The sequence below is a fragment of the Lycium barbarum genome, chromosome 4 (assembly GCF_019175385.1).
Source record: "Lycium barbarum isolate Lr01 chromosome 4, ASM1917538v2, whole genome shotgun sequence".
Classification (NCBI taxonomy): domain Eukaryota; kingdom Viridiplantae; phylum Streptophyta; class Magnoliopsida; order Solanales; family Solanaceae; genus Lycium; species Lycium barbarum.
Window position 1 is genome coordinate 99,692,563 of NC_083340.1, and position 15,110 is coordinate 99,707,672.

Consider the following 15,110-nt stretch of genomic DNA (forward strand, 5'->3'; position numbering starts at 1 on the left):
GTCATTTCCTCTCGATTGTTATTTCTCCACAGAACTTTAATTGAGGCCACTTCTTTGTTTCTAAGCCTCCGTACTTGCCTATCTAATATGGCAATGGGTATTTCATCATAAGTTAACTTTTCTGTCACTTGAATATCATTCATTGGGACGATCCTCGTAGGATCTCCAACACACTTCCAAAGCATCGAGACATGAAATACTGGATGGACTGACTCCAAATCTGGAGGTAGATCTAGCTCATAGGCCACTTTGCCTATTTTGCGCACAATCTCATAGGGTCCGATATACCGGGGACTGAGCTTCCCCTTTTTGCCAAATCTCATAACGCCTTTCATAGGCGACACTTTCAAGAATACCCAATCCTTAACTTGGAACTCTAAGTCCCTTCGACGATTATCCGCATAGGACTTTTGGTGACTTTGAGCCGCTAACAACCGATATTGTATGAGCTTGACTTTCTCTATAGCTTGCTGGACCAAATATGGCCCAATCAACTTGGCCTCTCCAGTTTCAAACCACCCAATCAGGGATCTATACTTTCGCCCATATAAAGCCTCATACGGTGCCATTTGAATGCTAGAATGATAACTGTTATTGTAAGCAAACTCAATGTGTGGCAAATTGTCATCCCAATTTCCTCCAAAATCTATCATACATGCCCGTAACATATCTTCAAGAGTCTGAATAGTACGTTCAGCTTGCCCATCGGTTTGGGGGTGAAATGTCGTGCTAAGGCGCACTTGGGTTCCTAAACCCTCTTGGAAAGACCTCCAAAACTTGGCTGTAAACTGAGTTCCTCTATCGGAGATAATAGATACTGGAACACCGTGGAGTCTCACTATCTCTTTAAGATAAAGCTTTGCGTAATCTTCAGCCACATAGGTCGTCCTGACCGGTAAGAAATGAGTTGATTTAGTGAGTCTATCCACGATCACCCATATGGAATCATATTTACGTCGAGAACGGGGTAAGCCAGAAATGAAATCCATATTAATCACTTCCCACTTCTACGTCGGGATTTCTATAGCTTGCAATAATCCACCCGGCTTTTGGTGCTCGATTTTCACCTGTTGACAATTAGGACATTGAGCCACGAATTCCGCTATATCTTTCTTCATACCATTCCACCAATACACGGACTTAAGATCATGATACATTTTCGTCGCTCCAGGGTGTACGGAGTAACGGGAATAATGAGCTTCCCTCAATATTTGGTGACGTAGACCTACCACATCGGGAACACATAACCTGCCTCGACATCGGAGAACTCCGTCTCCCGAAATATCAAATGATGACTCCTCCTTCTGAGGGGGTGTATCTCTATACTGCATTAGCATGAGATCCTCATATTGTCGCTCTTTTACTTCCCGCTACTAGCGATGAAACTGCTGAATTCTAAATAGTAGCTCCGCTGCTACCTGAGTCCACTACTCGGACTCCTAGGCTCGCTAACTGTTGAAGCTCACGGGCCATCTCTTTCTTTTCTGGTCGTACATCACTTAGACTTCCCATGGATCTGCGGCTAAGAGCGTCAGCCACAACGTTAGCCTTTCCGGGGTGATACAAGATATCAACATCGTAATCCTTTAGCAAATCCAACCATCGTCGTTGTCGCAAATTCAACTCTTTCTGCTTGAAGATATACTAAAGGCTCTTATGATCTGTATAAACATCCACATGGACACCATATAAATAATGTCTCCATATCTTTAATGCATGGACCACTGCGGCTAAATCTAAATCATGGGTCGGGTAATTCTGTTCATGTTTCCGCAATTGCCTAGAAGCGTACGCAATCACCTTACCGTGTTGCATCAGTACACAACCTAGCCTGACGCCTGAAGCATCGCAATAAACAACATACCCTTCCAGTCCCTCTGGAAGTGTCAAGACTGGGGCAGAAGTCAATCTATCTTTCAACTCTTGGAAGCTACGCTCGCAGGCAGATATCTGTCTATTGGAACTTAGCTGAGTTTTGAGTCAACTTTGTGAGCGGTGCAGAAATAGAAGAGAAACCTTCAACAAATCTTCTGTAATAACCTGCTAAGCCCAAAAAGCTACGAACCTCCGTAGGAGTCGTGGGCCTTGACCAAGTCTTCACGGCCTCAATCTTTTGGCTATCCACCCGAATACCATCAGCTGCAACAATATGACCCAGAAATGATACCGAGTTCAACCAAAACTCACACTTGGAGAATTTTGCAAACAACTCTCGAGCTCGCAGAACCCCAAGGACTATACGCAGATGCTCTGCATGATCTGTCTCGGATCTAGAATACACCAGGATATCGTCGATGAATACAATCACGAATAGATCCAGAAAAGGCCTGAATACATTGTTCATTAAGTCCATAAACACTGTCGGTGCATTAGTTAACCCAAACGACATCACTCGGAACTCAAAATGACCGTATCTTGTTCTGAAAGCTGTCTTAGGGATATCTTTCTCCCTAACTCTTACTTGGTGATACCCGGACCTCAAATCGATCTTTGAAAATCATTTGGCACCTTGCAATTGATCAAATAAATCATCGATCCTCGGAAGAGGATACTTGTTTTTAATCGTCACTTTATTCAGTTGCCGATAATCAATGCACATTCTCAAGGAGCCATCCTTCTTTCGGACGAACAATACGAGTGCTCCCCACGGGGATGAACTAGGCCTAATGAAGCCTTTATCAAGCAAGTCCCTCAATTGCTCCTTCAACTCTTTCAATTCTTCAGGTGCCATTCTATATGGAGGAATAGATATAGGTGTGGTGCCTGGCAACACATCAATGGTAAAATCAATCTCCCGTTCGGGAGGAAGGCCTGGAAGCTCTTCCGGGAACACATGCGGAAATTCGTTCACCACTGGAACTGACTGTAGAGTCGGCGACTCAGCTTCTACATCTTGAACTCGCACTAGATGATAAATACACCCTTTCGTGATCATTTTCCTTGCCTTTAGATAGGAAATAAACCTACCTTTTGGTGATGCCGCATTCCCTTTCCATTCTAAGACTGGTTCTCCCGGAAACTGGAAATGAACCATCATCATTCGGCAATCAACATTGGCATAACAAGAAGCCAACCAATCCATGCCCATAATAACGTCAAAATCTACCATTTCTAGCTCATGCAAATCAATCATGGTACGACGATCACAAATCACAATCACACAATTCCTATATACTCGGCTAGCTATTATCGATTCACCCACGGGTGTAGACACCTCAAACGGTTTGATAGACTCCGGCTCAATTATAAATCGACCCGCAATATATGGAGTAACGTATGATAATGTGGAGCCCGGATCAATCAAAGCATATACATCATGAGAGAATACCGATAATATACATATGACCACATCAGGAGAAGACTCAAGATCTTCGCGTCCAGCCAAAGCATAAATACGGTGCTGAGGACCGCTAGTACTGGGAGCTCTGCCTCTACCTCTACCATGGCCGACTGGCGCATGTGAACCTGGCCCCGTAGGGCGTACAGATGCTGATGATCCGGCTGCCGACCCTGATGGCTGGGTCCTACCTCTACCCTGTACTGAGGGGCAATCACGCACGATATGGCCTGGTTGACCACATGAATAGCAACCATCCGAGCCCAATCGGCATCGACCCCAATGCAACTTCCCACACTGGGAACATCGTGGTACAGGTGGCCTTGACTGGCCTGAATCATCTATAAACTGAGACCCCGAGTAACCCTGACTTGGCCCGGAATGAGTAGATCTGTCAATTTTCTGCCCCGTAAACTGTGGAGGTGTACTGGTCGTAGGATAGCCTGAATGCCTGGGGAACTGTTGTCTGTGCCCGCCCCTGGACTCACTTATCGAACCCGAAGGTCTAGCCCTCTTGCTATGTCCCCTGTCATGCTCACGTTCATTTCTCCGCTGCTGTAGGTGTTCCTTTAATTCCTGAGCATGTGCCTGAATACGTGCAATATCCATGCCATCCTGAAGGGACGCAGTCAAGCATTTATCCATTAAGTGTGGCCCTAGGCCTTTCACGAACCGATGCACCCGATCACCCATATCCGCTACCATGGTCGAAGCATAACTGGCTAAGGAGTTGAAGTGGAGACTATACTCTGTAGCACTCATGCTACCTTGCCTCAAATTCAAGAATTTATCGGCCCTTGCTCGCCGAACTTCTGGAGGCATATAGTGACGGAGAAAAGCATCAACAAACTTTTTCCATACCGGGGGAGGTGCATTGGCTCCCCGTGAAGCCATCCAAACCGTATACCACTGGATTGAGACATCCCTCAACCTATACGACGCTAGCTCTACCGACTCAGTGTCTGAATCATGTATCAATCGGAGCGTCCTCAACATACCGTCTATGAAGTCCTGAGGATCCTCCTCCGGTCTCGACCCAAAGAATTCTGGGGGTTTCAAAGTAATGAAGTCACGGGCCCTTGCACCAACAGCCCTGTCGCCTTGCCCCGAGCTTTGCCTCTGAGTCTGGGCCGCAACCAACTGAGTCAACAAATTAATGGCCTCTCTCACATCTTGGCCCGAAGCATCTGGTGGAAGAGTTGGAGGTGCTGGAGCTGGGGCTGAGGCTCCCTCACGCTCCTCAGTAATAGGCACTGTCTGGGAGGACTGAGATTGAGCCGCACTCTGGGACTCACTTTCCTCTACTACCGGTGGCGGTGTTTTCTTAGCCCGGTTCTCTTCCACCATCTTGCCTTTTTGGGCTGCCGTAGCCTTTCCCTTTTTAGGCATCTCTGAAATACACAACACACGATTTAGGAGCAATAATTTCCTACATCATAGCTCTATCGCACGATTCTTATGAAGAAAGAAGGTCATTTATCAATAAAATGTCCGCAGTTTCTTGTTTATAAGTGTGGCGCGCAACACACCCATAACCAAGACTCTACTAGACACGGCTCGTAGACACACCCTAGGACTGAACTGCTCTGATACCACTTTTGTCACGACCCGACTCGGGGCCGCGACGAGCACCTGGTGCTAACCCACCCGAGCACCCTCTTAACATACTCTTATACTTACATCTAGGTGAGCCACATAATTATACATACATTTCCATTCATTCGTCAACTAGTCCCAATTGGACAACGGTACATTTATATCACCATAGGCATCTATGCCACATCAATGTACGTGGGCCAACGTGGCCGACAAAATGATATACAAAACGTAGGCCGACAAGGCCGGACATGTCTAACCATATACACATGACTACGAGCCTCTAGGAAGAGTATAACGCATCACATGAGCGGGACAGGACCCCGCTATGCCCATAATTATATACATAAAAGAATGAGTACCCAAAAGCTATGGCTCCGAAGGAAATGGAGCTCCGCTATGTAACCTCTGAATAAGCAGCTATGGATCAAGTCTGTCTCCCTGTGCACCTGCGGGCATGACGCAGCGTCCTCAAACAAAAGGACGTCAGTACGAAGAATGTACTGAGTATGTAAAACATGATCAACATCAATGTAGAAGCATCATAGACAATATATGAAGTGGCATAGGAGGGAAGACAATAATATCATCATCATGGCACTTACCTGCCTTTCATAGGAACTTTCCATTTCTCATGCGTATTTCATAATAGGGCTCGTCTTCGTATACATAGTCTTTTCACATTCATATTCATATTATATACATAGCCATACACTTATATACATACATAGCGTACCCGACCATAAGGTTCGGTCTTCCATACGTACTTGGCCAACCAAGGCTCAATGTTATTTCTACCTGGCCCTACCAAGGCTTCAGGGTTATCCGTACCATCTGCAAATGTGTGCGCGCGTTACGTAATCATATACATATATATATATATAAATCCATATACATATATTCTACCCGGCATTATAAGATCGAGGTGTCATTATAGCCCTTCATAGGCACATGTGAATATAATAGCCCGTAGGCACCTTTAGCATCATTATTATCATCATCGTCATCACTATCATCATTGTTTTCGCTACATCTCTATCTTATGCTTACTCGTCAATGGGGTGCGTAGTACATTCGTAGCACGTATCGAGGGTCGTGAGCTTATGAGCTCGGAGTTTCAGTCACTTGAATACAACATACTCATATAGAGGATTTAAGAGTTTGGCCAAGGAACCATGCCTTATGAAAGAAGGGTTAGCCTTACATACCTTTTCGTCGGACTATTCTACACTTGCACGCTTCCTTCCAATGCTAGCGTCTATACCTTCATTAGTATCATAACAATGGCCGTTAGTCATTCACGTTATCCACATTATTTAGACTCCTTAATTTGCCGTTAATTCACCCATATTCATGGTCATAATCTTAGTAACATTTATAATGCATTCATATCACAACACAACAACATTCATGATTCAATTCAAACTATTCCTCAAAATGCCACTATTCATCATTCATGACCTACTTGACCATATTTTCTACAATCCATGTATTTCAACTCTTCAATACCTTAAACATCATGTAAAAATCATGAATCTTACCTTAGAAATTGTAGAAACAAGCTTTGGTTAATAATACTCCACTTTGAGCAAAACCCTAGTTTTTCTCCATTTGCATTTCTTGACTTGAATGGTATTTAATGGCTTGCTTACACTTGATTCACTTGTTTATGTTGTTGGTGGCTTATAGTCCTTGAAAACTTATGAAATAAATGTAGAGAGATGATTCTAGAGAGAAGTGGTGTAGTGTAGAAATGAAAAAAAACAAGTTTTGGTCCTTATATTTAATGAACTGAAAATCTGTGCTGGGGTGAACAGTGGTCGTCCATGGAGGTTTACGGTCCATATTTCAGTTTACGGACCGTCCCTCGTGGTCGTCTTTAACCTTATGCAGCGCCAGAAACTTTAGGCTGCATGCATGGTGATTTACGACCATGGTTTACGGGCCGTAAATCACTTTACGGTCCGTCCTCCTGGTCGTATTTTACCATTTCTCCGCTTGGCAGAAAGTCGAAGCCTTGCATGGCAGTTTACGACCTTCCAGTTTACGGATCGTATACCAGTTTACGGTCCGTATTTTGCACTTTACGACCACTAGGCAGTTTTGCCAACTTTCAACTTTTCAAATTTCTCGACTTTTCATTCTAATCATTCTCGTCCATTTACGCACATTGCTCATGAAACATTATACTCTCGCACTCCTCGCACACATCACTAGTTCGTTCACTTGCGTATCAACGAGAAATTTTCCGAAGTGTAACAAAATTTATTCCATAGTCATCATCTTCACTTTAATACTTTGCAACTTCTCTACTATGATTCTCTTCTTTTATAAGATTTGCTAAACCTTCAAATCGACTTAATCATGAGAAATACGATGGAGAACATTGTTACACCTCAAAAAATTTCCCATCGACGTATAGTGAATAGGCTAGCGAAGGGAATGACGTATACGATGATTGGATAAGTAAGAAATAGCATTTGATGATCCTAATCGAGATACAAAGACATTTGACGCAAGAGAAGAAGGTTGTCAAGGAAAGTAAAGGAGATGTTGCGTGTCGGGTAAGAATTATGAGCAACGAGTTAATGATGGTATGATGATGTCTTGGAGAAGAGTGATAATGTCCCTTAGATTGGTATCGAGGTGTTAGACAAGTGTCAAGAAGGTTCCATAAGGATTGGAGATCAAACGAGTCGACGAAAACGAGTGTTGGACAACTGGGCATTATACGGCCAAACATACTGGCCGTATAAAACATACGGACCATATGTTGGATTGTATGTCTTGCCCAGAATAAGGGTCCTCACTGGACCAAACATATGGCCCGTATAAAATGTACGGACCGTATGTTGGTCCGTATGTTCTGGTCGGGACAGATTTCAAGATTAATATAAGGACCCCTCTCTCTGATTTTTAATTCATTTCATTCCACTTCTCCATACCTCAAGAACCCTCTAGAATTCTCTCCATTATTCATCCACAAGAAATCAAGGGAAAACCATGATCAACTACATCAAACCCACAAAATCAAGTGTACAAAACCTAATAAAAGTTCATATACACCAAGAAAACTCAAGGGAAGTGAGTTAGGGTTTTTGTGCAAGAAGAGAATTCGCACTCAAGGCTTAATCATCCATCATCTATGGTGAGTTTTATGATCATTCCTTGTTTTTTAAAGTGTTGAAAGTTAAAAACACTTGGATTGTAGAGAGATATAGGAAATGGGTCATGAATATGGGAATAGTGGCATTGTTGGGTAAAGGTTTGGATTGAATCGTGATTATCAATGTGTTATGATGGTAAATATGTTATGAATGACATTTAGAACATGGAATAAGTATTATATGTGAGAAAATGCAATAATGAACTATAACCATGATTATGGAGAAATTGGAGTGAAATGGTGAAATGTGGTTAATGTAGATGAATGATGATTGTTGTTTGCGATATTGTGAATGTTGTTATGAATGTTTGGGAGTTGATATAGAATATGAGAAAAGATGTATAAACAAAGGAAATTCTGCCCAATTTTCCCTAGAAATAGTAAGCACGTTTAAGTAATCGATTAGCTAATGTTAATGCGAATTCTCTTGAAGGTAAAAACGTGGGCATTGAAGGAGAACAAGCAAGCGATAGATTAGTTAAACGAAAAAGGTATGTGAGGATAGTTCTTTATTTTTATGGCATGAATCCAATGATATGATTTTCCTTCTTCTCCATGAATCCTCTATATCCCGGAAAGCTAAGAGTCTATGTTCATGAATAGCCATATGAGATAAGAGATATATTATGAGTCCAATAATGATGATGCTGAGCTTAAGTTTAAAGAATCTAGAGTTCATGATATGATGTTCCTATATAGTTAATGATGTCGTTTATTGTATACACTCACCTTATAAACTTTTTCCTTCAAGGTGAGGCAGAATGCTTATAAATACTCCATAATGGAATCGGGGGGTTCACGACCTTATGTCACCCCGATAAAGTATAATTGTCTTAAGTTTCCAGTCATGCATTATGGTAATAGTATGATGAGAATATGATAAGTCTATGATATGTACATGATGCTATTACACCGCGCCTACATGGCTGGGCAGACACCGCTAAGGCGGGCAGCGTATACACCATGTCCAGATGGCATTGGCAGACACCACTAGTGGGCGGCATGAGATGGTACCCCGAACGCGGGAGGCCTGGACACAGGCTAATGATTATCACACCGTACCTATATGGATAGGCATCTTATACATTTATGCATATATGATGTGATGATGATTATGAAGTAAGCCAGTATACATTATTCCTATCATAATTGACAGTCAGATACAGTTTCTCCTTATTTGATGCTGTTATACCCCGCATTTTCAGAGCCTGAGCGTGACACGTGCTTCCTCAGACATTGACAATCACGTTGTTACTACATAATTTAAACTCACGTTGATAGTATTATATTTCGTATTTTTGCACGTCGGATTAGTCGTAAGCGGAGGTGGGCCCACACATCGAGATTTTTTTTTGGAACACGTGACAAGTTATATGAACCACATATGTGTTGTTAAGAACAACTCAAGAAAAACCCATGCGCCAAATCAAAGTGGAAACCCTCCAAACAAATATTTTTAAGTTACGTTTTTGGGTGATCTGACTTCGGGAGGCCATAACCCCATCAGTGTTTTGGAATTGGGGAAAGATCCTAGAATGAAAGTTGTAGATAATTGAATTAGCTTTCCAACCATAGGTCGTGAGTCCACAGGTGACGTCGGGATAAGGAAATATGGACTTTTTGAGGCAGAAAGGTCAGTGGGGTAGGCCCAATCCGGGCCCAACCGGGTTTGGCCCATGACCCATGCCTATTTAAATGAGATTTCAGCCCTTTCTCCTCATTTTTCAGACCAAAACACCCAGAAAATTCTGGAGAGAGAAAAAGAGTCTTGGAGAAGAAAAACCAATTTTGATCAAAATCTGAGCCCCGAATCCCGAAACTCATGAAGAGAAAAGTGTTGTACGTCGCGTTGTCTTCAATTTGAACTAAAAATCAACCAAAAAGAAGAGGGTGGACGTGGTGGCTGCACACTTGAGGTAAGATTAAGGTTCCTTTTCATTGCTAGCAAGTTTATTTAGAGTTTTAACGAACTAGAACGGAGAAAATAGTGTGATAAATTCGTTTATCGGTGTGGTTGGATTATGGTTTGAGGCGTGAGGAGAATTTTGGATAAAATGTATATTTATGTATTTATCTTGTGGGATGTAAGTATTGATGTTATTGGTATTAACTTCGACGTCTTTGCGGAAATAAAATTATGAAATAGCTATATTGCAAATTTGGTTGGTTGAGAAATTTAGAAAATAGTGTGCAGGCTATTTTATGGCATACGTCGGTATTGGAAGTGATGTTAATATTATTGGTATTGTTGTTGATGTTGTTGGTTGTTGAGTTGGAATCTCGGGCTAGGCATATAAACAAGGGAGATGCTGCCCGATTTTCGGTAGAATATAAAAGAGTTTAAATTGAAACTTGGGATTGTATGTGACTAAATTGAATGTAAATGAAATGTCGTCGGATTGTGTAAAAGGAGTTACTAACGTTAGAATGCGCTTTGAATTAATTGTTGAAGTTGTTAGTGTGGTTGTTCGTATTGTTGTTGATAATTTGGCCGAGTTGAATTCTCGGATTGTTGTTGATAATTTGGCCGAGTTGGTGTCACGACCCAGCCCCGTGGGCCGCGACTGGCACCCTACCTGGGTACCCAGACCAAATCGCATATTTATTTCCGAATCTAAACTTATTTCAGAATTTTCAAAAAAAGTTATATCAAACATAATTTATATCGAAAATATGTCTTAAGCGGTCATATCAAATCAAACTCAAACAAAGCGGCGGAATAGACATCGCCGGTCAAAATACAAATATATACAAAAGGGCCATTTGGGGCCATCATATCAAACAGACCGCTTTAAGACCCGAAAGCAAAATCAGACAATAAACACATAGGACCCTCGCCCCACATATATGACTACAGGCCTCTACGAACTCAAAACAAAGACATGTGGCGAGACAGGGCCCCGCCGTACCCAAATAGTCAGACATACCAAATATATACAAAACAAAAGAGTTTGTACCAAAAGTGGACTCCGGATCGGATAAGAGTACTCCGGAATAGCAAGAAGTGAAGCCTACTGTGGAGGATCACCGATATCTGCACCTGCGGGCATAAAACGCAGCCCCCGAAGAAAGGGGGTCAGTACGAAATATGTACTGAGTATGTAAAGCACGGAGTACAGAATTATAGATCAAAACCGAAAGCAAATCAAATGTCAAAGTGGGGTACAAACTGGTATGTCAAAATCTGTATCGAAATCATATACGTATATACTATGCAAATGAAATCATGCAAACGCTTAGGAACGTGGTCGCCACTCCAACGCTGACGCCACACACAGCATAACACCAGAAGGTTTCAAATCTCCATACATCCCCGAACATAATCATAATCATCGGTGAGCGTATCGCATCCCGAGCCATATCACAGCATAACTCCAAACGGAACCGGGCCCTATGGCGAAGCCTCGGGAACCGTAACACAGCATACAGCCGAATTTATCATACAGCGCACGAATCAAAACCGGCCCGGGAACCGGCGAACGAAGTCATAATAAGGCACGAGCGGAGTCGTGAGCAAACAAATGCAAATCGTATTTCAAAAGAGTGTTTCAAAACAAAGTAAACTCATAAGTCATATTAAAATACAAAATAGTCGAATACTTAGCCGACATAAAGTTTCATTTTGCAAAACGATTCCAAAATGGTCCATATAGTTCAAGACATGGATTAGTGCATCGAATAGTCCAAACATACCCCGTGGAAGGATGTTCCAAAGATCAGAAGTGGTACGTTCAACTCTATTCTCAAAGATGGCCCGAAGGGCAAATCGGGCATTTTGGGGTAGCGGACCCACCTCGAGTCGAAGTGAGGTGGCGAACATATTTTTTTTGAGCAGTTATATGCCAAGGGTCATACATGATCATTTCTAGGTTACCCGACCACATTTCTATAGGTTTCGGACGAATAATGGCATTCTAGCCAAAAGGGAGCCTTTAGGCTTCAATCGAATTGAATGAATAGTAACTTTCCTGTGGATCGGGTTTCGAGGAGCAGAAATGCTCTGGAAGGTCTCATATTCAACTAACACACTAAGATATGCCAAATAAAGAATTGGGAAGCTTTACATACCTCTCAGATGTCGTAAGCTCCTCCAAAAGTCCCGTTCCGTTTCGTCAAAAATCTGCAAATGGTCAAAGTTACCAAATGAGATCCTTAGGCTCAAAAATGCCTTTAACTCCATATTTGCCTACCGAAATTTCGGCAGCATTTCCCCTATAAATCTAACATCCCCGAGGCGTAACTCGGCTCAAATTAACCAATCACAACAGCCCACACATCAACCAAACAATATAAACAATAATCAAGTCACTCTAGCTTCAAAGTCCTACAAGATTTTCTTAAGTTGGCAACTTTCCATTCAACTTTCAAAATCCCAATTCTATATTCCCATAATTGTATTCATTTACCCATCCAACACTAGCCAAACACATTTCAATTTCAATCTAAGTCATACACGAAATTGCACCAAAATCAATAAATTTCCATAGTTCTTCAAAATATCAAAATTTCACGACGAACATTCTAACTAACGTCGTTTCATTCCGAATTCCTCCATATCATTAAAAAGTCGTATCTAAAGTCTCTAGTACCCAAAATATACATTGATATACATAAAGATACCAAGGATATACACTTTCCGATAACATCCGAATTCGTTTTCCACCGCCAATTTAATTCAACAATCAATCAATTACGATCTAAGGGTCACAACAACACATTATGCCAACTTAAACAAGGTCAATTCAAGCCATTTCTTTCCTTCCATACTCACGGCCAAACACACTACACACACACACCCACGACTTTCTATTTACGTTAAAATTACGGGATCTCCATCTACTTCCAATGCTTAACACATTCACATCAATTCTATAACATAAAAGGGTAAGAATTCTCACCTTTTCTTGAAAACCCGACTTGTCGAAAACGTCGTCCTCGTGCCAAGCTAATTATACCACGTCGGAGAGCGTCTTGAGTACTTCACAAATATGTAGAAACTAGGATTTTTGGATCACACACAAGCTTGGAATTTTTTTCTTTCTTTCCCTTTTTGGTTCGGCCGAATGCCTCTTCTTTGGGGTGTTCTTGATTTTGTTCTCTTATCTTGAAAATTACCAAGTGAAAGTGATATATATCCACTTAAGGGTCATGTGCTATGCACATGACCTCCACCTAATTGATTTGGGCCTACATAAGGCCGGCCACCCTTCACTTATTGGGCCTCTTTTTATGTTACATCTTCTTGGCCCAATTCAAGAAACGCCTCGCTTTGTAATTCCCGAAACTAATTCACGAAGTTCCAAATTTACCCTTGGACTTTCCCGATGTCTTAACATTAAAGACTCCATAACCAACATAGTCATATTCTCAAAAATTAATTTATGTCCTTCTAACACCCGAGTCATAATTATTTCTCGATTTCCAATTGAACGAGAACACGGGGCCTAACATTCTCCCCCCCTTAAGAACATTCGTCCCCGAATGTTAAACAAATCTTATGAAGGCTCACAAGCATAACGGGAAAACCATTTTATATAAATAGCACACATGGTCCATCCGTTCATTGGTACAACAAATACAGAAATCTAGATTACAGGAGGCGTAGGGAATAAATGGGGGAATCTCTTCTTCATCTCATCCTCCGCCTCCCAAGTCATCTCTTCCCGGTTGTTATTGCGCCACAGAATCTTGACAGAAGGCACTTCCTTAGTGCGCAATCTCCTCACCCGACGATCCAGAATAGATACCGGCTGTTCGTCATAAGATAGCTGCGCCGTCACCTGAAGATCATCTACTGGGAATATCCTGGAAGGGTCACCAATACATTTCCGCAGCATAGACACATGAAACACCGGGTGCACAGACTCCAAATCTGATGGCAAGTCTAGCTCGTAGGCGACTGCGCCTATCCTCCGAACAATCTGGTATGGCCCGATGTACCGCGGACTCAGCTTGCCCTTCCTGCCAAATCTCATAACGCCCTTCATAGGCGACACCTTCAGGAATACCCAGTCACCAATCTGAAACTCCAACGGTCGACACCGTTTATCAGCATAAGCTTTCTGTCGACTCTGAGCAGCTAACAGTCGATCCCGAATAAGCTTTACCTTATCTACAGCCTCCTGGATCACATCTGGCCCAATCAACTTAGTCTCGCCCACGTCAAACCAGCCAATAGGAGATCTGCACCTCCTGCCATAAAGGGCCTCATACGGGGCCATCTGAATGCTGGAGTGGTAACTGTTATTGTAGGCAAACTCTATAAGCGGCAAATGATCGTCCCAGCTGCCCCTGAAATCAATAACGCAGGCCCGCAACATATCTTCGAGCGTCTGAATAGTGCGCTCGGCCTGCCCGTCGGACTGGGGGTGAAAAGCTGTACTGAGACTCACCTGAGTCCCTAACCCCTCCTGAAATGACCTCCAGAAATTTGCTGTAAACTGGGTACCTCGGTCAGTAATAATAGATATAGGGACTCCGTGAAGTCTGACTATCTCTCTGATATACAATCTGGCATAGTCCTCAGCCGAATAAGTAGTCCGAACCGGAAGGAAATGGGCTGATTTCGTCAGCCTATCAACAACAACCCAGATAGAGTCGTACCTGCGTGGAGTGCGCGGTAATCCAACAACAAAATCCATATTAATCATCTCCCATTTCCAGGCTGGAATTTCCATCTCCTGTAATAATCCACCGGGTTTCTGATGCTCGATCTTAACTTGCTGGCAGTTCGGGCACTGACTAACAAACTCAGCAATATCTTTCTTCATGCCGTCCCACCAATACAAACACCTGAGGTCCCGATACATTTTAGTGGAACCAGGATGAACAGAATACCGTGCATTATGGGCCTCGCCCAAAATCTGCCGCCGTAAGCCCGCAACGTCCGGTACACAGAATCTGCCGTCATATAATAATACTCCGTCAGGCGAGATCTCAAACTGAGTCTTTGATTTACTAAGGGCCACATCTCTGTACTGAATCAAAAGAGGATCCTCAAACTGGCGCTGT